The sequence below is a fragment of the Cryptotermes secundus genome, unplaced genomic scaffold, assembly GCF_002891405.2.
Source record: "Cryptotermes secundus unplaced genomic scaffold, Csec_1.0 scaffold280, whole genome shotgun sequence".
Classification (NCBI taxonomy): Eukaryota; Metazoa; Arthropoda; class Insecta; order Blattodea; family Kalotermitidae; genus Cryptotermes; species Cryptotermes secundus.
The window spans coordinates 1,604,844-1,628,078 of record NW_019720566.1 but is presented as its reverse complement, the minus strand read 5'-3'; the positions used below and the strand labels follow the sequence as shown (position 1 = coordinate 1,628,078).

At 42.0% G+C, this 23,235-nt stretch overlaps 1 protein-coding gene across 3 annotated transcripts in view; it reads left to right on the top strand.

The window, feature by feature from the left end:
• The window catches only part of LOC111868652 (cGMP-dependent protein kinase, isozyme 1), a 167,207-nt gene that overhangs the window by 61,059 nt on the left and 82,913 nt on the right, over window positions 1–23,235 (top strand). The window lies entirely within an intron of this gene.

Here is a 23,235-nt window from a genome sequence, read left to right as displayed (position 1 = left end):
TTCTTTTACGTGCCGTAAAGCTACGACACGAGACCCACGGCTTAAAGTCCCTCCCGGAGGACTTGTTCCCTGAATTTTTCCGCCCTTAAAAATTCGACGACCTCCGCCGGGTATTTGAACCCGCGTACTACGAGTCATGAGGTGGGAACGTTACCTCTAGACTACGGAGGCCGCTTCTTTTATCTATAAGTGAAGAACTTAAAATATTTTCATCAACCCCATTCATTCGGAAATATTCTTCAAATTTATNGGCCACGCGGTGCAACGAACATAGTGTACACAGCGTACGTAGCGTACGTAGCGAACAGCGTAGCGCTCTGTGTGGCCGCATCTTTATGCCCTTGTCCTGAGTTATTTAAATCAAGGTAGGATCCTGACAGCATATTTATCTGAGGTTCCATCGGCGTCTGAGCCTTGTTTTGATGGCGTTCTCCAAAAACACGTTTGCACCCAGGGCTCGTTTAGCAGTTCTACTCATAACACTAAATGCTCAGTACAGGCAATCAACTTATCCTTAATGAGTCAGTAATAGGAAATTAATATCCACGTATTTTGGTTACTCCGTCTGTTATTAAACACAGGGCTATTAGCTTCTGAGGTTATTTGTAGACGAAAGAGACAGAGGAAGATTATGTGAAGTGGAAGGGAACTGGAAAGGAAGCAGTCAAGCCATTATCCAGGTTTTCGTGTAGATGAGTAAAACCACGGCAAATGCCACAATTGCTGCAGCATCCGTTGAGATTCCAACCGGGTAGAAGTGACTAGCTGAACTGCTTAAGTTAAACTTCTGGGCTTTCTTATGCCCATAAGAATTTAATCGGAACTGAAGCCCCAGCAGTACACTAGCATCGCGACTTTGTTGAAGTACCATGGTTCCATTGTACGTGTATAAGTTAAATGTGTTCCTGTGCTTAACTAATTAAACACTACGCTATGAAGGCGTGTGAGGGAATGGATGTACAGACCCATATTTTCTTGACCTTGGCACTAGTTAGAGGTGAGTGGTGAGCTTCACGCACCGACCTTTTTACCCCCGGGGAAAGAGTCCCCGGTACCCATTGGATAGAAGGCTGGGCGGGCTCCAGAGCCGGTCTGGACGACATGGAGAAGTGAAAAATTCTTGGCTCTACCGGGACTCGAACTCCGACCTCTTGATACTCCAGCCATTAAACTATTAAAAGTTAAATAATATTTCCTCAGGAAGTGCTGTTTACATTGAAGAATGGTCGTATCGACTTAAACTGAACAATTTTCACAACTTTTCTGTCACCTGATTGAAACAGATACTCAACAGCAAATGTAAATTTAATCCCAAACTCGGGCACTTTCCTGTTCAGTGTACTTCACTTTCAGCCATTTTGATTCAAAGGTAGGAGAGGTGAAGAAATTCTAGAAAAGGACAATTTCACGAAGAGTGTCGAACCGAGTTCCTTCTTAAATAGAACCAGATGCGTTATGCCGGCCAAGCTTTTTAGTGTTCAGGATCTCGGTCTGGTAGTTTCAGAATACAAAATCGGACGCTGGTTTCAGTGCTGTGCCGGAGGTGAGGCCTGGGAACTGCAAAGTGCCACTGCAGTTCCCACACCCCATATGACATCAGTTAGCGCGACAGTAAAACGAGGCCGCCACATCGCCCACGGCTGTTCTTTATAACATCCTGCGTCGTCGTTGTTCCTTGTACGGCTGTCTCACTAAAGATCAACAGGGACTGAATGTAACACCATGGCACATGCTCTTCCAAGGGCCATTTGTAGGCTGCTTTCATAGTTGGTATGATTCTGATTTGTTTCATTCTGGTCCGTCACAATAACAATTACAATTATAAATCACTCCGTCCAGTGTGACCTGTAAGTTTTTTACTACATAAAAACTTAACACCCTTACATGTTTCGGTCTCTGTGGACCATCTTCAGAGGGCAAACATCACTACAAATAGGAAACCACAATCACATAATTTGTTTACACGTAATGTACGTACGCTTATATGTTACAATACATAGTACACGGAATAAAACATTTCACAAACACAGCAGTTTCCTGGGAATGTAAAGTTCTAAAAATTTTTTAAAAAAATGTATAAAAACCCTTGATGCTAATTAAAAGTTTTTTANACGAACACGAGCCTGCATGGTTTACGAATTTTAATTATTGACATTCCAAAAACTTTTAATTAGCATCAAGGATTTTTATACAATTTTTTTAGAACTTTACATTCCCAGGAAACTGCTGTGTGTGTGAAATGTTTTATTCTGTGTACTATGTATTGTAACATATAAGCGTACGTACTTTACGTGTAAACAAATTATGTGATGGTGGTTTCCTATTTGTAGTGATGTTTGCCCTCTGAAGATGGTCCACAGAGACCGAAACGTATAATGGTGTTAAGTTTTTATGTAGTAAAAAACTTACAGGTCACATTGGACGGAGTGATTTATAATTGTAATTGGTATGATTCCCCTCTTGCAGAACTCGAAAGTTCATCATCGTCATCACAAATGCCTATCGTAAGCAAGGTCAGTAGAATTTTCAAACTCATATCTTGTTTATGTCAAAATCTGTTTCAATGTGGGGGCACGCGGTAGCGTAGTTGGTGGAGGCACTACGCTACAAGCCGGAAAGTCGCGGATTCGAGTCCCAATGATGTGGATTTTTTCAATTGACAAAATCCTTCCAGCCGCACTATGGCCTTGGGGTCAACTGAGCCTCTAAACAGAAATGAGTACCTACCAGGAATATTCCTGTGGGGGTACAGGACGGCCAGCGCGTAAGGCTGACAACCTTACCGCCATCTGTCAGCCGAGTTTCTAGATAATGTGGGACCCTCCGTCTTAAAAACCTATGGGCCTCCATGGCCTGTTACAGGGATAGCTTTACCTTTACATGTTTTAATGTAATTTCCCATTTACGTCTAACTCTGAGAAGTGTTAATTTCCATTTTGGTTTTACAATTAAATTTATATTGTTCACTTTTAGATCGTCCTTGTCATATTTCTGTTCCATGTAATGCTACCTGGGTTTCGTAACGCTAGCAACATGAGCTGAAAGGTACAGATTCGTTCAGGATATAGAGTTCTCTTTGTTATGGTAGAGATATGAGAAGTTATTCAATGCTCTGCTTGAGCAGTGCATGTTTATTCAGATGTGAAGGAATTCTCTGTCGGTTTTATTGTTTACTGTCAATAAAAGTAAATAAATGAGTAACTCCATTGACCAAGGTCGTTCTTCTTGATAAACTGACAGTCGCTCAATTTGTCAAGAAATTCTGTGCCTTTTATGGTACCTGAGGATTCTTTACAAGGAGCTTTTTAACAATATACTCCTTCAATGCGTATGTCTCCCAAGTGCCCCCTTCCGTTCACGTTTCTGGGTCAATTTTTATATGTATTTGACATCTTTCCTGTGCATGTTGCACGACTTATCTCATTCTCCGTTATTACATATCCCAAATTGTGAGCTCCTCGTGCAATTTTCTGCATCATAATATTCCTTCCTTTCGGTCCTAATATAAAGAAACCGTATATGTTTTTATGAACCGCGAATATCCATCACCATCATCACAGAAGTGCTTCAATGGATCTTGTCCCCACTCAATTTACTCAATTTCACATCCTCACAACCTCCTGTCAAATATCCATTCTGAGATGGCTTCAAAAGGAAAATGGTTACCTACACCAATGACTTATCTCTCTTTCTATTGATAACGTCTCAACGAACTGATCGATTTTCTTGGAGCTCTGTAGCAAGGTCAAGCAATAATCTGTAACGCCTTTCGTCCAATGGTTCTTGTGTGGAGGGCGTGCGAAACACTTTAGTGGAGCAACACCAGTATCCTGATAATTTTACTATAGTGTTACGTATTTGGGGGTGTGCGTAACTTATAGACGGGTTTTGGATCGATGACCGGATGTATTGCACACTTACACATTGTGTACCCCTATATGACGCACTATGGCTTCTCTTGGCCGCGCCATAGCTCAAGCGGTTAGTCGCTGGCTTCCCATCGCTGCGGCCCGGGTTCGATTCCGGGTCTGGTCAAGTGGGATTTGTGGTGGACAAAGTGGCGCTGGGGCAGGTTTCCTCCGAGTACTTCGGTTTCCCCTGCCCATCTTCATTCCACCAACTGCTCCACATTCACCCTCACCTATCATCTGGGCTGGTACAACCGACCAGAAGTGGCCGCAGTACAAGGGACTTAGTCCCACCTCACTAGCAATAAAAAAAACTCTTCTCTTCTCCAGCATATTCGACTGCCGTTTCCAGAGACTTCTTCAATTCTAATGCTAGTTAAGGGGCCCATACACGTACGAGTCTGGCTCGTGAGTCCGGCTCGGCGAGCTTGACTCGGGAGCCGGGCTCAGATTAATTTCACCACACACGCATGAGCTGACTCCCAACTTTGCTCGTACATTTCAATATCCAGAATGAGTTCATCGAAGCAAGTTGCAGCAGTGGTGATAATACTAGATGAATGCGGTGTGTTCGGGAGAAAAAAGAATAGAGACAGGAGGGAAATGTGGGCTTAGAACTGGTTAAATAGAGACAGATTTACACATTTAAGTTTACTGAACTTTGTTATATTTTAGCGTCCTGTTGCACTGATTTAAGTCCATGATTTATTTTATCCGTCTTCTAGTGCATACATTCATCTGGCCCNAGTATAACACACGCAGTCACAGGAGCGAGACGCAACATAGAGCACAATACACGATAGTGAAAGAGGGCTCCAACAGACGATGATAGACGTGACTCGCGTAATAAAACACGACGTAAGAATGAAATATGCTGTATAATTTTAATATTTTAACACTTAACCTTTATCAGTATATATGATAAATATATATTTTAGTTATTTTAGTATGTATAGACAAGGCATGCAATGAACTAGTTTGTCGTGGATTGGATCAGCACCTGAAGATGGCACATTTGTGCCGAAACATGTAGTGATAGTGAGAAGAGGGGCAGATGAATGTATGCACTAGAAGACGGATAAAATAAATCATGGACTTACTGAACTTTATTAGAAATGATAGACCTGAAGGCTACATGAACTACTTCAGAATGTCAGATGAAAACTTCAGGTATTTGCTAGCAAAAGTAAAACTGTTCATAGTGAAACAAGCCCCTTGAGTATCACGACCAGTATCCCCCCCCCAACCGAACACTTGCGGTAATAGCCCTTATGTAACATCCACTCTCACGAGAGGATGAGTATGTCGTTTACAATTGCTACTGGCACTCCCCAGCGTAGTCATTCTCGGGTCCGAGTCTCGAGGGACTCATAAACACAGTTTACTGCTCATATTCGAGACTCCCCTAACCTGGGGTGCCAGATCCCCGTGTTTATATCCCCCAGGAACCGGGTGGCCCAGTTATACCCCCAGGCACTGCGTTCCTTTTTCATCGCCACCTACGACTCGCAGGGCTATGGTGGAGGTATTCGAACTCGCCTCCATACGGGAGTTTGATTCTAGCTGGGCTGTATTCCTCGTTATACAACCTCGGGTCGGCTACAACAGAAAACATAGTTTCCTAATTCCGCTATTATAGAAGTACGTTTACCTCCCCGTTGCAGAGAAACCGTAGTTCTTCTATTGTTGCTTGAGTCTTCATTTCCGCGGGAACCTGTTTACCGAGTCGTTGCCTAGCAATGAATATCTGCTCTGGCTCCGCTCTTCCGGTTTTCAGGCGTCATGTCACAATATTATCTAATCAATATTTGTCCTTTATAAAGATTATTATGTATTCTATGCACGAAGCATGCCGGAACCGGTAGCCGAGCGGTCTAAGGCATGCACTGTCTTCGCTCGCTCGGAAGCCAGGATCGTCGGTTCGAATCCCACTCAGGGCATGGATGTTTGTGTGCGTTTTTTCTGTGTTTGTGTACAGGTAGAGGCCTTGCGACGAGCTGATCACCCGCCCAAGGAGTCCTACCGTACGTCTAAGATCTAGAAAAACCGAAGTGAAAGGAGTTCATGGAGGTAGGCCTAGGCCCACTGGGGCTGTAGTGCCAAGGAAAAAAGAAATGCACGAAGCATATAGTGTAACCATAACTATGTTGTTATGTCCATCTGCCCATCTCCACATAAATTTCAGATACTGAACCACATCCATTTGCATTTTGTAGGGTCCACTGAGGTCTACGTCGAAGTTAAAGGAATTAATTTCCTCTCTTGTCAGGCCAGTACTGTTTTGCGTGAAGCAAATCACATTTTTCAGATTTATTAAAAATTACTAACCAGGAAAGAAAAGGACATAGGTTAAAATGTAGATCTTGTTGGGGTATTATAAACTTGTGTCTGAAACCTCCTATATGGCACATATTTAAACAACTAGACATTTCTGGTTGCCTGATGTGTAGCATGTAGTGTATTGTGCTGTAAGCGACAGTGCATTCGAATGGCAGTAAATTAACATCTAGGCTAGTGGGACGTAAAGTCACAATGTATTTGGAAAATGTGTAGGCCTGCTTCTTAACAGAAATGCATTCTGCTCTGTTTTATACTGAATTGAGGGTTGAATCCACGTACTTTCGATTCTGTGGGTGCAACTGTTGAACCTTTTGCGCGTTGAATCCGAATATCTGGGGAGCATTAACATGTCTATAAATTCATATATTGAAAATAAAAATTTAGCAAAGGTTTTAATCTTTAGGACATTAAGAGTTCTGTCTTCTGTGATACAGTGACTTGAATTCCGCTGAAATTAAACTGACGTTTCTGAGGAACATATCACCTCCATCTTCAGAGTCGAATAGTAAGCCGAGTTAGAAAGCAGAGCTCTGCTCTCCACCTGCTTTTACTGATTGTGCTTTTGCTTGGCTTATTTTTCGACCCTGAAGATGGAGGTAAAATTTTCCTTCGAAATATTGTTTGATTTTCAAAGGACTACATGTCGTTATATCCCAGAAGGTAGAACTCTTCAATCTCAAATCAGTCCTAGTCGAGGCTGGAGGACCGAGGCGCACCTCATCACACTGCATGATTCGGTGACTTCATCACTAAAACTGTGGCCCAATCCCAAGGCTGTGTTGGTTATGGCATGTATGGCGTTTCCGGGATGAAGCAAGTTTTCCTCGGAATGGTTCCTGTTTTCTCTGTCAGTCATAATTCACCCGACCTTGTGCGATATATTGAGTGCTACATGAGAAATGTGTGAGACACTCGACTAGCAGCCACGAGAAACATTACCTGGGTTTCACCTGTGACCTGACACTTCGCCGGACTCAGAGTGAGGAACGTGAATGTAAAAATGACGGGTTCGTTGTGTCACGCAACGAAATAATCAATAAGTGCGAGTGCTGACTTCCGTGGTATGATCACCGTGTCCCGTCTGTTTCATGAATAACTGAAACCATGAGATCAGTAGCGGACGGCATGGGTCAACGGCCCCCGAATTATACTACTGCTTATTGTCTGTGAAGTGAGTCACGCTGTATTCGGTTGAGAGGTAAACCATTTGCAAGGCCTTCTGTTTATTGATTCCAGGGATACATATCAACCTAAAAATATCTAAAGATTGATATTCTAGGGCATTAGCTTCACTTTAAAGTCAGTTAACTCTACGAAATTTCTGTAATTCGGTCGACGGTATGGATACTCCGCTTATTCGCATTCTGAGTGTTAATATTGTTTATCTGATTAAGGTTGGGCTACATGCCTGTTACATCAGATCCTTTATCATGCTTGATTTTTCCAGTTCTCTTCCGCCCTTACAGTTTCTCTTGCTCTTTTCTTATGCTTTTATAATATATTCTCTGTAAATCTTCAGCCATGTCTGTCCGTAATTTACTATAGGCCTGATTTGCTTATAAGGAGTGCGTTTATTTACTTTGTTATAATTTTTATTGTCTGTCCCATTTTATTCCGGTCTATAGAACCGAAATTAACGGCCGTGGGGGTTCGTTGCGCTGACCACGCGACATCCTCTATCCGCTAAATTTGACACTAACTTCGCCGACAAGCGGCGGTTGCTCGGTCGGTATAGTTCGCTTGCGGACAACAGCCACGGAGTTTTTTGTCCCATTATTATTATTATTATTATTATTATTATTATTTCTAAATATCTATCTTACATTACCTTACATTTCTCAATTGTCAATAGCAACTTAGATTTGTGATAATCAAATTATTGTTATTATTATTATTACTTTGTTTATTTTTTCCTTACGTGTACATGCATTAATGTGTTTTCCTCCAGTGCTGACCTTTAATTATTCTTTAACTTTATGTTGTGATTGTCCAGTATGTAACTACGTTTATCTACACTGTGCCGTGTCTGTAATTGGCCTTGCGGCTGTTGGCTCAGCACATAAATAATAAAGAATCGAATTGCATTACTGTTACTACGTCTTTTTCACGGATTGAAAAACTCGCTTCACGCTCCGACTTTGCCTCTGAGAAAGAGCCCTCGGTAGCCATTGGCATGTGACTTTGTGCTACCGAGAGTAGTTTTCGACACGCCGGTGGTGAAAAAATTCCATCTTTCCGTGAATCGAAACCCAGCCGTCCATTGTTTTTGCTAGCACAGAGAGCAGTCGCTACTATGGTCACTATGTGATGACATTTCTTGTGAACCTCTTGTTTGCAGAAACTAGTTGTTCTGTGTTTAAAGAAGATGAGTCCAACTTATTGTTTGTGTGTCTGTGTGTAGTTGAGCTTGGGACCCAGTCACTTGGCAGTAGACGATGAAGCTTGCTGACATTGTGTAATGAACCTTGAATAACCAGTCTCTATGGAGACGCTTGAAACGAACCTCCTCTAGTATTCGATATCGCCCTGTGGGGTCTTCAGAGCTTATTATTAATCACTTTATGCGTTGTGTTAAATTGGACAACAGCTCGGCAAATTGTTATTGGTTTATGTAACGGACGAATTGGATTAACAGACGTGGTTGAGCCTCGAGTAAAATTGCTTGATGTTTCATAAATTAAGGTCTTCGGCTTGATGAATGAATGCTTGGGTGGGTGGATGCCACCATTTGCAACCAACAGTTTCTGCTGTTCAGTTCTGTTGCAACAAAACATGCCTCTTCTCTTCAGTATGGTTGTCGTTTTATCACATTGAAAAACCTCGACTCTTGCTTACTGATTTGGCGCAGTTAACACGCTAATGATCGCTCTGTGGTCTAGTGGTTACAGTTCCTAGCTACAGATTTATAGGTCCCAGGTTTGATTCCCAGGGCTACCAGATTTTATGAGACGTAATGGATCTGGAACGGGGTCCACTCAGCCTCTTGAGGATAATTGAGAAGCTATTTCAAGGAAATAGCGGCTCCGGTCTAGAACACCGAAATTACCGGCCGTGGGATCCGTTGCGGTGAACACGCGACACCCTCTATCCACTAAGTTGGCACTAACTTCGCCGACAAGCGGCGGTCGCTCGGTCAGTATAGTTAGCTTGCGTACTACAGGCCACGGAGTTTGTTTTGTTTGTGTATGTCTGCGTTAATTCTGCAAAGCAAGTAGCAGTTTGAACCATATCGGCCCACCATTGTTATGAAGAGGCGGATACGGAAATTTGTGTCTCATTTCCTTTAATCACGTAACTGTTGACCCAAATTGGCACATTCAACATATCGATACACAGAAGATTCGGGAAAACATTAGATTTAGAAATACGGTTGTTGTTTATAAGGGAAAGCAAAATGAAGTATCAATACTATGGAGACAGTGAGAATCTCCGAAGCGCCCGCATTACAGCTCATGTGTTCAGGGCAGAAATGATGACAGTAAGAAAGATGGAGACCAAACCTCGGACATTCCGCCGTACAGCCCGCATCTCGTAGGAAAGGGTGCAGACAACGAGGATCTCCGAAACATGGGCAGTACTATTCATATCTTCAACATGATCGTGGAGATAAAATGATTAGCAAGAGTCTTATCTTCTGGGATGTAACACCGTGTAGTCCATTGGAAGTCAACCGACGTTTCGGAGGTCATATATCATGCCCATCTTCAGTATCGAAGACTAAGCCAAACTAGAAACGTGCCTGAAGCAGGTAGCAAACAGGGAAGATGGAGGCGTCATGTTCCTCCATAACGTCTGTTGACTTCCAATTCACTAAACGACGTTATGTCCCAGAATATAGACCCCTTCATAATCACTGCTGTGATAACCTCAAATCCTACATACTAAGGACTTCTCTTGTATTTTCTGACTTCGCGGAAAGCGTAATGTCAAGGGGCCGAATATTAATTTTCCGAAAATGTGTACGGCTATGTACATTCTTATTTATGGCATATTCTTCATGTATTGACGAACTACTGCTAATATGATATTTATTAATCTCGGGAACTCATGACGCAGGAATTTGCATAATTCGGCGCAAATATGCAGCGTGTGGCTCCGGTCTAATCTTGCCATGGTCTGTTTGGCGTGGTTTGTTATATTGATGCGATGTTTGATGTTGCATGCCGCACCGGAAATCGTGATGTAAACAGGAGTGTGAGTTTAGACACTTACAGCATCTGCGAATGATGTTTAAACTTCACTTTTTGTAAATTATTCAGTTTATAATTTTCTATCCACAAATTTATAACAAAGAATCTGCACCTTTTTACGTCAGATCCGTGATTTTTTATAAGCGTTTATATGATTTGGCTGCTTCGTTGTATCTTTAAAAAGTAAGATATTTGTTTTATCCTTTGAGGTCCAGGTTGTTGTTGATCGGCCGCCAGCTGCTACACTAGCCGCATTGTCCTCTCTTCTGTTATTGTTGCGGTCTAATTACTAAAAATACATCATAGTCCTTTGCCAGGACTCGCAGTTTGACACACGGCCATCGTGTGAATTGCCTGAAAGGAAGCCATGTGACACGTCTATAAAATTATTTCAAATCATTTGTCTGCGAACCGCATGGAGCTACTTTCACTCCCGATGCAAGAATTTATGACGTGTTCTACGCCAAGGACTCGAGTACCGTGATTTTACACGTAAATAACTGTCTTAATGACTGAAGAAGCTAACGCAGTGGTAAATGCATCCTGACGTATTTTGTTACCCAGCATCATGTTAACCAGTTGTGTGTGTTAAGAGAAGCTGAGGAAATTTTCAGCCATTCCCCTAGACGGCACCTAGGTTCCATGCACATTGTCTTATTTACGAATATATTTTTTCCCTCCTTGGCACTACAGCCCCATTGGGCCTAGGTCTACCTCCATGAACTCCGTTCACTTCGGTTTTTCTAGATCTTACACATGCGGTAGGACTCCTTGGGCGAGTGATCAGCTCGTCGCAAGGCCTCTACCTGTAGACAGACACAGAAAAACGCACACAAACATCCATGCCCTGAGTGGGATTCGAATCCACGATCCCGGCTTCCGAGCGAGCTAAGACAGTGCATGCCTTAGACCGCTCGGCTACCGTGACCGGTGGCTTTCGTGGCTTAGTGCTTGCTTGCTTACTTAGGTACAGCAACAACTTCACTTTTTTATTACATAAACGATTTAAGATGTTCATATGCTTTCTTCGCGCCAGTAATAATCATTGTGTCTTACACAAAATGTTAAGCTCCTTTTCATGAGTCTGAAACGACTTAACCTCCGAGGTAGGTCAAAACAGTTGGTATTTACTTTTCTTTCATACTCTGGGGGTCTATATATTCTGACATATAATTCTTTGCTAGGCAACGACTCGGTAAACACAATCCCGCTGAAACCAACGCGAACAACAGTAGGACGTTTATTGCTAGGCAACGTACCGGTAAACACGCCTAGAACCATATGGGACAATAGAAGACGGTATTTTCTGCGGGGTCCGTACCGAAGCTATATAACGGGAAGTCTCAAGGGAGCAGGTGTTGTCAGAAGTTGAGAGAGTTCAGTTGAAGATTACAGTTGAAGCGTTCATTTGAGTTAGTTGTTGTCAAGAATTGGATCGAGTTCTGGAGTTGGCAGTCGAAGATGATTGGGAAGAAATTTCAAGAAAGGAATTAGGCACTGCAAAGAAGACTTCATGTGTGATTTAGAGTGACAGACTGTTAGAAATCTGTTGCCACGATACGACTAGTGAAGACTGAGAACACTAGTGCGTGTATAACCGTGAACTGTAAAGTGCGTAAATCAGCAATAGCTCTGTATTGCCTGTAGCCCCGAATTGTGTGTGTAAGGTGCCAGTAAATCCAATCATCCAATCCAGGACCCGTCTTATAAGTCATGCGCAAACCCCAATACGTGGCAATAGGTATATAGTCATATTCACCATCAAAAACTTTTATATGCAGCAATTCAACGATGTTTCTGGGATCATGGGCGTCGTTTAAATTTCTAATCAGTAAAATGTTTTGAATTGCCTTGAATTTGGTCTGTGCTGTAATTTATTTTATTTTTAATTTGTATTTGTATATTTATTTTAGAATTTTACCCTAGTGATCGAGACTAAGATTTTACGATGACGCTATTAGTAATATTTACAGTTAACTTTTAGAGGACGGAAAACAGAAGTGGGCCTCCTGAGTCTCTGGGCCCAAGCATGGCCGAGCCGTACTCCCCTGATTAAATACTACTTCACGTCACTAGAGGATCTAACAATGTCTTACACAAGGCTGTAGTTTTATGTTCTGTACACGTGTTTCATTATACCTGTTGTTTGATAGATAAGAACTGCCAAGCAATAAAATCGCGTGTAAGACTCTGGAAAAAAATTGAATATCACGTTAAGTGTACTCTGATATAACCACCTGTGAGGTTCACGGCCAAACATTGCTTCGTGAAATGTACGTAAATGCGATGGCAGATGTCATGTTGATAATAACTCCACCCCTGGGTATCCTTCCTCGAGGGCAAAGTTATCAGACTGTGAATCTGACCATTCACTAGTCGACATGCTAAAATGCGAAATACATTGAGAAACTCGACATGAGCTACTTCATATGATGTTGGAAGTGTAGAAGTGGCAACGTTTTGGTATCGGAGCAGTAATATCATACTGCGAATACACGAAACTGCACTTCTTTGATCGGAGCTAGAATATTTTCACGTGTTAGTGACTAGACACGTGCTTTGGAGTGATAATTGGATTTAATGAATGCTTATAACTCGTAACTACAAACAAGTATAACGCTTTCACTAATCTACACATTCTACAAATCACTATTATAAACACTAAGTCTTCTATATCTTCACTAGTTGTTGCTTGTTAGCGGCGTATAACAGGGCAACTCAAGAGGCTCGACTGAACCGCAGAGTCCGACCTCTCCGACTCACGACTGTCGACTTAAGGCTCATGGCTGTCTAATTTTATAAATACTTTACGACGGGCGGTTTACCGCCAGTCGGTTCATCTTGGCGCCAAGGTCCTTGAGGATCACGACCAGAGACAAATTATTGTGTCAATAAACCAAACGTTCGTTTGATCTCGATTCTTTGAGGAAATGGGTCTTATACGTGAAGTAATTTAGATAATGCAACCATAATTTGCCTCATCGGTGGTTCCTAGTCGCGTCCTCTTCGGGGTTTTTGAGAATTACTGCGCTGGCGAGGGCCAGCAGCTATTGTAAACGACAGACCCGTCCTCTTGTCAGAGAGACCGTTCCAGGTCAACAAATCCATAACTGTCTAACAGTAATAAAATTCTGGTCGTAAGCCCCAGATGGGTGCTTTATTCCAAGACAGACTGGCCGACTGCCCGCCGGTCTTAACGTAAGACTTGACTCGACTCAACTAGGAAGTTTTTTTAGGTGACATAAAACTTTATGAACAATGATCTTAGTGACTCAAATGTTACGTTTATTTTCAACAGCTGCAAACGAAACAAAGTCAGCTGAATCCCCTGGTAAACATTTTATATTTTGTAAGTTGCCCTTTTATATTTAACGGGTTAACTTGCAATTTCTGGCACACCTGATCCCTAGTGACGGTGCACCAATTGCGAAATATTAGTTCAAGTGACAAGCTGTTGGTATTCGATTAAATGCTTTTGTTCGGTGAAGGAAATGTTCGGAATCGGTATGTGTTGAAGGCGATAAAGCAATATAACTGTTCTCTTAATAAACGTGAAGAGTTTATCTTATAGAAGAATTCGAGGTAAGCAGCGGAAAACGAACAGTGACTGCAGAGACTGCAGACTGCCTAAGAGTGAGAATAACAATAGTTCGTCGCGGTTGCAATATCTATGCTGTGTGCTTAATTTGCTGTGACAGTCTGCAGATTCAAGGGGTTCCGTCTTAAACGTAACGTTATCCCAAAACGAGAAGGAAATTTTGCCAATTCATCTTGACATGTCTGATCATGGAAACTCAAGATGCTGGTGTTTTTTAGATCCCAAAACAGTTGACAGGAAACTTATTTTCTAGTAAGTGGCATATAACATGTTGTGTCATATGTCCTTAAGCATTCTCATGACAACAAATACAGGCAACAGTAGAGGAACTACCATTCCTATGCGACGNACCCCCCCCCCCCAAGAAAGTGACATCAATATAAGGAAAACTGTTTTGTGCGTTCTTCGCGCCACGCATATGCACTGCACAATAGGGCGTCTGCTGCCAGGCAACGAAGCGCTAAAGACGTCTTTAACAAAAGAAGACAGTGTTTTCCCTGGTGTCCGTACAGAGAAATTATCTTGAAGACAGTCGACGCTACGAGTCAGTAAGTTCCCGGTAGGAGATAGCCACGGAAATTTCGTACCTAAAGGAGAATTATAAGTCGACCTGTGAAGACTTCATGTGTATTGTAGTGCAGTGATATCTGGAGTGTGACAGTTATAGTTCCTGTGTTAAAATCCGTTGCCAGGAAACGAATTATTTTTAATATCCATACAGGTTTCTGTAGTTACGATTTTTTAAATATTGGTGGTGATAAATCACTTTCAAAATTTGAATGTGACATTCGTTTGTCACCTGCCACATCAAAACCATTATCTCGAGCAGTACATTATGTAACATTGAACGTCAACCGACACGCATGCTCTTCGAATTCTGACGTGGAATTTATTGAGATGCTGAGGTAGCTGTCGTAGTGTAGCTGTGCTCCATAACATATCCAGTAAAATGAAATCTATGTTGTAGTTTTTATATCCACTTCTGCTAGACCATCTTCCCATTTAAATTTATTTATAAGTGTAAACTTATGCTTCTCAACTTGCGAACTTTTCCTTTTAATCTTCGTAATCGCCCCATGTGGAAATATTCCACTGTAGGTCTGGAAAACTGATATTAACGGCCGTGAGGATCCGTTGCGCTGACCACGCGACACCATCTATCATCAAAAGTTGGCACTCACTTCGCCGACAACCGGCGGTCGCTCGGTCGGTATAGTTCACTTGCGGTCTAAAGGCCACGGAGGAACGGAAAAGCGTTTTGTCGACTTAATAGGTTGCCATGTACAGGATCTAAACGTCTGCCCGTTGTCTCTTAAGTAACAGTTGGTCATCTTCATTATTTGCATTTGCACTAAATCGGACACTAGGGAACTCTTTATGCTACTCATACATTGAAAGTCTTGAAGACTGGCTTGTCCCTGATTTAGTTAAACACTATTTCTGAATTATCGTCGCATAAAATATAACTAGCTTTCTGCCACAGATCAACACCTTTGTACACTTATGTCCCCAGTTTTTCTACTGCGACGATAGCGCACCTAGTGGCCTACTGATGCATAGAATATATTCATTGCAAGCTTTGGATGGTACTGTATATGTCAGAACTTTCACTGATGCAGGGGCTTACGAGGTGTGAAGATAATTTCCCTGCGTGTGCATTGTGGGTGTACTATATATGTGTATATGTAGAACTTGTAAATAGAATTGGCGAAGACAGGTGGCCAGAAATAGCATGGAAATGTCAACAAACAGAGCGCGTAGTACGTAAGAAGAAGATTAATGGAAAGAGGATTTTCGGGCCGATAATTTTTAAATTTCCAAGTCTGTGAAGAAAATAAAATAACTCTATCGCATATCAGTTATTCTTTGCTTATTTACATGACGCTCTGGTAGCTTCAAGCAATGTATCTCGTATAAAGAGGAACAGTAAATGGCTGGTATAGAGCAGTAGTTCTCAACCTTTATGAGACCGGTGCCCGGCAGTTGAGAACCACTGGTATAGAGGAATATGAAATGAGGAGAAGCAGTTTATACCAGAATCTAAACGACTTTGCTTTCATCAGTGAGTTTTCTAGCTATGTTTTGTTTAGAGTAGAGAGTCTATGAGGGATCCCGTCGAGGTACTGAAGTCGTCGACACGACAAAAAGTAAATTAAATTTTAATAAAATTGACATAAAATATCAATGGGTTAATAAGCTTTGTTGTCTTATTCAGCCTCTAGATGTTTCGGTCGCTTGTAAATAAACAAATAAATAAATGAAATACATTAGTATTGACTTGAGTTTTTAAGTGTATCGATTTTTACAAAAAGTCCTAATAAATTATTATGTTAAGTGACAAAATATTATGTATAAATTACAGTAGTTTTCTTAAATTATTAAAGAAGGTTAAAGTGGAATATGTGAAGTATAATATGGGGTTTGTTAAGTGTGTCGTAGGAAGGGTGTACGATTAAGTGACAAAAATAAAGAAGTATTTATTGATAATTTAGTATTTTATAGTATTGATGGATCTTTGCTTTTCTGGAAGTTCATTGAAGTAGTGTTATGCAAAGTAAATATTTTGTTATAAGGTGTGATGTTCTAATATATAAATTGTGATTTTATTATTAGTTATATACTTAAATATAATAGGCTGTCGGTGGTGGTGTATATGAAGTGTATTATAGTACTATGTTGCTGAAGAATCTTGCACGTATATTTTGGACGTGACGTAGCGTGTGAGTACGGCGTCTAGTTCAGGTACGGTATGAGGGATACTTTTGATAATCGAGTAATGAGAGAATTCTCGCCTCAAGGAAATTTATATCGCTGCCTTGAAACTGTCATTCGCAAGGAAATGTTCATTAAGTGTTCAATTAAATTATGTCAAAGATTTAAATGATGTCTGGACATAAAACAGGCCGGGGAGTAAGTTCTGATGCTGGCGGTGGTTAAAAGTATGTGCAGTTGGCAGCAAGGTCAGAGTTTGCGATGTCTCTGTGCTTAATGAGAATTAATACATTGGCTTGACAATTGACCTTAAGTGCGGGCTTCCGTGAGAAGTCTCCATGTGGCACTGTAAAAGGGGCGAGATCTGACCTAGAAGCCCATTTTCCTTTCAGTACTTCGATTGCATATTATTTACTGGTATGTGTTTGTTCTATACCGACCAAGCGACCGCCGCTTGTCGGCGAAGTTAGTGCCAACTTTAGCGGATAGATGGTGTCGCGTGATCAGCGCAACGAATCCCCACGGCCGTTAATTTCGGTTTTCTAGACCGGAGTCGCTATTTCCTTGAAATAGCTCCTCAGCTATCCTCACGAGGCTGAGTGGACCCCGTTCCAGACCCACTACTTCTCATAAAATCTGGTGGCGCCGGGAATCGAACCCGGACCTTTGGATCTGTAGCCCGGAACTCTGACCACTAGACCACAGAAGCGGTAGGTATAGTTCGCTTGCGGACTGAACCCACGGAGTTTGTTTTATGCGTTTATTCATATGTGACTACTGACTTCCAAGATTTTGTTAGAAGTTTACTTCGTTACAGAAGCCCACGTTGAATTCTGTCTTGAATCAGTTCAGTCCTGTTCACGTCGCATTCATTCAGAACCCATTTCAATATCTTATCTTTCCATCTGCGGCAAGTCCTCCCAAATGGTCTGTTCCCATGATATTTCTCTTTCCGCACATTTACAACGGGTCTTTCCCACCGCATAATTCTTGATGTACTTATCCTTTGCTAGGTCGTACCATAGCTCAGGCGGGTGGTCGCCGGTTTTCCACCACGGCGGTCCGGGTTCGAGCCCTTGTTAAGTTATGTGTGATTTGTAGTGGGCACAATGGCACTAGGGCAGGTTTTCTCCGAGTACTTCGGTTTTCCCAGTCAATTCGCATTCCACCCATTGCCCCATAATCACCATCTGTCATCCAGGGCTGGTACAATAGGTCAGTCTCACCCCATGAGAAAAAAAATATTTTTGCTAAATAAACTGTGTCCCCCTTCTCTTATTATATTTCGTTTTTCTCTAAAGTTCATTGGCCGTAAAAATACCGACAGAATCCCAAACTACAGCTGTAATTTACAGATGCGAAATTAAAATGAATAACTCTTTAAGTACGAAGAAAAGGAGGAGAGGAATTGACCCTTCTTTTCTTTGCCGTTTCTAGATTTTTATCTGTACTTTGTCCAATATTGCAACTAATGCAGAGAGATGCATTCTCCTGGTAGGTCCATGAGTATTAAAATCTTTTGTTCTTGTATTGTATGAATTAAGTTCCATAAACATGCCTTGCCAGCTTGAACATTGCACAGTCAGACAGTGTTAAATCGGTGTATATCTGATTCCAGTTAAATTGTAGGAATATTACACAGGTATGCCACTGAGGCCGCGTTGATGCTAGGCGAGAAGTCCTGTTAAAAATTTATGAACATCTTTTCCATGTTTCACATTCATCACAGATTGGGAGAAATGAAGTATTCGTTAGCAACTATAGCTTACAGAATGGCGATCTAGGCCAGTATCTCTTAAATCCTAGGCCGACCTCCTGTATTCTTCTGTAATCCTGGTTCCATTTCGCTCTATTTGCGTGTTTCCGCCTCTCCTATTTCTCTCTCCTAACTCTACTGCAACTCAGAATTCAGGACTCTGTTACACACACTCACTGTCACTTCTAGTTCTAACGCAATCTCTTCTCGTGATTTCGCTGCTAATATTTCTCTCTCGTAACTGCTCCCAACTAAGACACTAGCTTTTGCCACCCGCTACTGTTGCGTTACGTCACAGCGCGTGTGTTGCCTAGCAACGGTCCTTCCCCGTACATAGAAAACACTGTTCCTGTACTGTTGGCCGCGTGTGGGTTGCGGGCGCTGTGTAGCAACGGCCGATATTTACAGATTCACTGCTTAGCAACGGGTCTATATGCCACAGTAATTCCACTTTGTAGAGATGAGAGTGATTTTGAGCGATTGGTACTTCAGAGGCTGTTTCGCTGGTAGCGCAGTTACTGATAGGGCCTTGCTCGCCGGACAGGCAGGGAGGTAGGTTTCAAACGAAGAGCAATACCCTGGTCCTCCAGGTTGAGGGTGTGTGGGTCGTCTCCCCACATATGAAAATAAGAAATTGAATATCCATGTGCTTCACAGGTGGAATGAGAATCTCTGGTCGGAAGAAGCTTGTTTGCCTGCACCATGGTGTGACTACTATTAGTACAAATTCCCTCTGACTGGTAGTTTTCATACATAACCTCAGATTTCTTTGTGTCTCCATGCTGGGATGTACTGAGTTATAATTAAGTACTTGATGCAGAATGTGTGGGGTTTTTTAACAAGTTCCATCCTGTTTGTTGGGATATGACAGCTTCGCACAAAAACATACAGTATTGTCACGTGTCCGGGATTCCATAACAAATAATCGTGGATTTCGGATAAGACGAAGCTGTTTTATTGGATAACTCGTATAAAGTGACAACTACAGTCTCTCTGAAATAACGTCTTGCAGACGATGTAACCTGACTAGTCCGTCGTCTCTTGCGTTTCGTCTTCTGGTTCTTGGCTGAGCTGGTTTCTTCTCTGAACTCCAGCTCTGCTCCGTTCGCCATTGATCTCATTTCCGATCTGCTCTTCTCTGATCTCTTATCTTCTACAGCCAAAGGCTAGAAGACACCTTCTTGAAGAGTTTCTTTTCCATAACAGTTGCCTGCGTTGTCTCGGGAACGTGTTTTCTTCTTTAGGTAACCCGTTTATTTTTATCTGTAGCTATTGGTTGTTGCGAGAACACTTATTGAGTCTTTTCCCGGCAATGGACGACTCTGTATGCGCCGTTTCAGAAACGTGTTTTAACAAGCCGTTGTCTAGCAATAGACCTACGCTCAGATATTCTGGTTTTTAGGCTGCACGCCACAGTATTAATAATTGTCTACGTGAATATTGTGACATGCTGAGCTATGAGCCCTCCCCCACCCCTCGCCAGCCGTGATGCGCCGAGCGAAGCCGAAGCGAGCCGATGTTAGCCGAGTCCTAGAGTCCTGGTCGCTAGGCAACGCAAGTCAACGCGGTGACGTCACCGAGGGATATCGCGGTTACCAGGCAGCCGTCAACAATTCCGGACAGCGTGGCTAGCAACAAGGGCGCCTATTACGTGGCCGTATTGTCCGATCGAGGCTACATAGGGAGCAGCGACGGCTATTCACAGTCAGTTGTACTGAGTCAGTCAGTGAGTCCTGGAGCTACCGCCGAGTTAGCCAGCAACTAGTCAGTTGTATTCTGGCATTTGGAGTGTACTAATTGTGATACTGCAGATAGCAGTAACCGTAAATCTGTAATTTGGGTGATTGTAAGTGCGAATGTGAAATAAAATTCGCTACATCGAATACATCGAGAATTTATTTGTCGCGATATACGCCCGATACGCGACAATATGTACTCCACTACACATTTCGGTTTTTCAGAAACCAGGATTATGTGGATAATAAATGACAGAAAAAATTAAGCTCGCAAAAATCTACAATAGCTACATCAGATGTACGGTTTTGAAGGAATATATGTAACATGACAGTTACCGTAAGGAGAGCAGACTATTATCTTGACTCAGTAATAAATATAGCGTGACAGATTTGAAAAATTCTTAAGGAAGATCGCAAATTCTTCACTTATTCTGTATGTAGATTAGAAATTTATTGGCAATACAGAAGCGAATACTCATGTAATCGTTAAGAATTCTTCTAAGGAAGGGGACATAAAGTCCAAAGCAGAACAACCGCGTCTAGATCTTTTGAACTGTCGTTGTTTAGACGTGTCTTCATCAAAGTTCTTGTAACTGGAAGGCTTCCTCTTAACTCCTAGGAGCTGAGGATAGAGAAGGGAGTGGGAGGAATGTCACTGGACAAATTAGTTGGCCCTCTTTAAATTACATGAAACATGGGATTGTTCTTATTACAGTATGTACAATTAACTTGTTTTCTTGTTGTTTTGCCTGATATATTTTTTCTATTATGTTCATATTATTTCCTTACTTTCATGTAGCATCTGGAGAGAATTTTAAGGAAGGCCGTAGGAGTGGCAAACCGGAGTTTATCGTACTGTGTAATCACTTTTTCATGTTCCACGTATGGAGTTCCATAAGCCCCACCCTCACCCTTTCGTGCCATATATTTTTGGGGAAACTTTGGCACGATACAAATAGAAAATAAACTCTTCTCCGCCTATAAAGGATTGCGTTTCTGGCGTCGAAAGGTGTTTTAGGATATTGGAGGTTACAAACTTTGTTTTTATATTTGAGTTGTGAAATAGGCGGATGATACTCGTATTTCTAATTTTTTTGCCGCAGTATTTAAGTACTGCTCATTTAATCTCTGCCGCACTTTATGCGCTATTATCTGAAGATAATCTTCCGCTCTTCTTACATAACTAACACATATTTACAGGATTACATTTTTTTTAATATTGAAAATTTTGATGGATTCAGCACAGGGTAAGCAATAGCTTTTGCAGATAGTCTGAGAAGTTCTTTTGCCTTGCTTATTATCCATATGAATAAAGGGGTTTTACAAAATGAAACACGTTTAGTAAATATTGATGCAGCAAATTACTAATATTGTATTTGTTTTTGTGCAACTCTGTCCTGTGCCATCCATTTCTAGTACAAATGTTACATACGTACATTGCATAATTCACTGGTGATTATCAACCGCGAAGCTCAGTGGGCCTGTGGATTACTTGCGATCGTTACGTTCTCTACTTCCCTAAATACATAATAAGTAAGAAAATCTGCATGTTTTCAAGTCTTCATGGTATTGTGCTTGAGTAATTAAGCACAGGGACAGCTTTTCCTTCACATTACCTTATGTAAGGCAGTGACATTCCAACCTTATAGATTCGTATGTTCGTTGTTTTAGACCTCTTCTGAGCTCTGGTGATCGGAGTTCCTGGATACATATCCAGAAGTCCAGACTTCGATTCCCGGCGCTACCAGATTTTATGAGAAGTAATGGGTCTAGAACGGGGTCCACTCAGACTCGTGAAGATAATTGAGGAGCTATTTCAAGGAAACAGCGGCTCCGGTCTAGAAACCCGTGATCAATGTCCGTGAGGATCCGTTGCGCTTACCACGTGACACCCTCTATCCGCAAAAGCTTGCACTAACTTCGCCGACAAGCTGCGGTCGCTCGGTCGGTATAATTCGCTTGCGGACTACAGGCCACGGAGTTTTTAAATTTGTGTTCGTCGTTTTAGTATTACGTATGGTGAGAAGTGAACGAAGGTGGGGTAGCCTGCAGCGGTACAACGGTAATACGTATATTAATGAAGTGTGTTCGTTGGTTTAAACTGTATAATGGGAAGTTGAATACAAACACAGATTTGAACATTATAGGAATTCAAAGTTGTTGCTTGGCATGGCCGATAAGGGATTTTGTGAGGGGGGGGGGACGAAATCAGCCGTCAGCTTTCTTCTTACAAAAGGAAGTCTGAATGCAAGATACAGTTTTAACATGAACTAAGTCCCTTCTCTTCCTGCTCCCACAAAGCTGCGTTTATTGCACTCGACATTAGTCTGTCAGCACCTGCTCCGCTGCTTCCTCGCTCGCGTATTTCTCTTCTTTTTTCTTCTACCCTGAAGATGGAGGCGATACGTTCCTACGAAACGTCGGTTAATACAATATCTACACGACTCCACAGCCAAGAAGACGGATTTCTTCATAGTCACTGCCGTGAAAACCTCAAATCTTACATGAACTAATTTTTTTTAATTCGCTTAGTGGGGGGTGGAGTTCAGCTGGGTCCACTCGGCACGGCGCCCACTGATTGGCCTATTGTACCTGCTCCGTGTGATTATGATGATGGAGAATTTGGTGGAATTGACATTGACAGTGGAAACCGAAGTGCTCGGAGAAAACTCGCCCCAGGGCCACTTTGTTCACCACAAATCCCACTTGACCAGACCCAGGTTTGTCCCGGGCCGCCGCGGTGGGAAGCCAGCGACTAACCGCTTGAGCTATGGCGCGGCCTAACGTGAACTAAGCTAACTGATCCATCGAAGAAGAAAACAACGGACAAAAATCAGAGTCACGAAACATTAAGAGTAGTGTATTGAATTCATGGTATAATTGTTGTTAATCAGCTCAGAATCTTGTCTTCCTATCTCCTATCTAAATCCGAAAAATTGAAGTATACATAACTAACCTTATCTGTAGTTTTGTATGGAATGAAACTTTTGTCTCA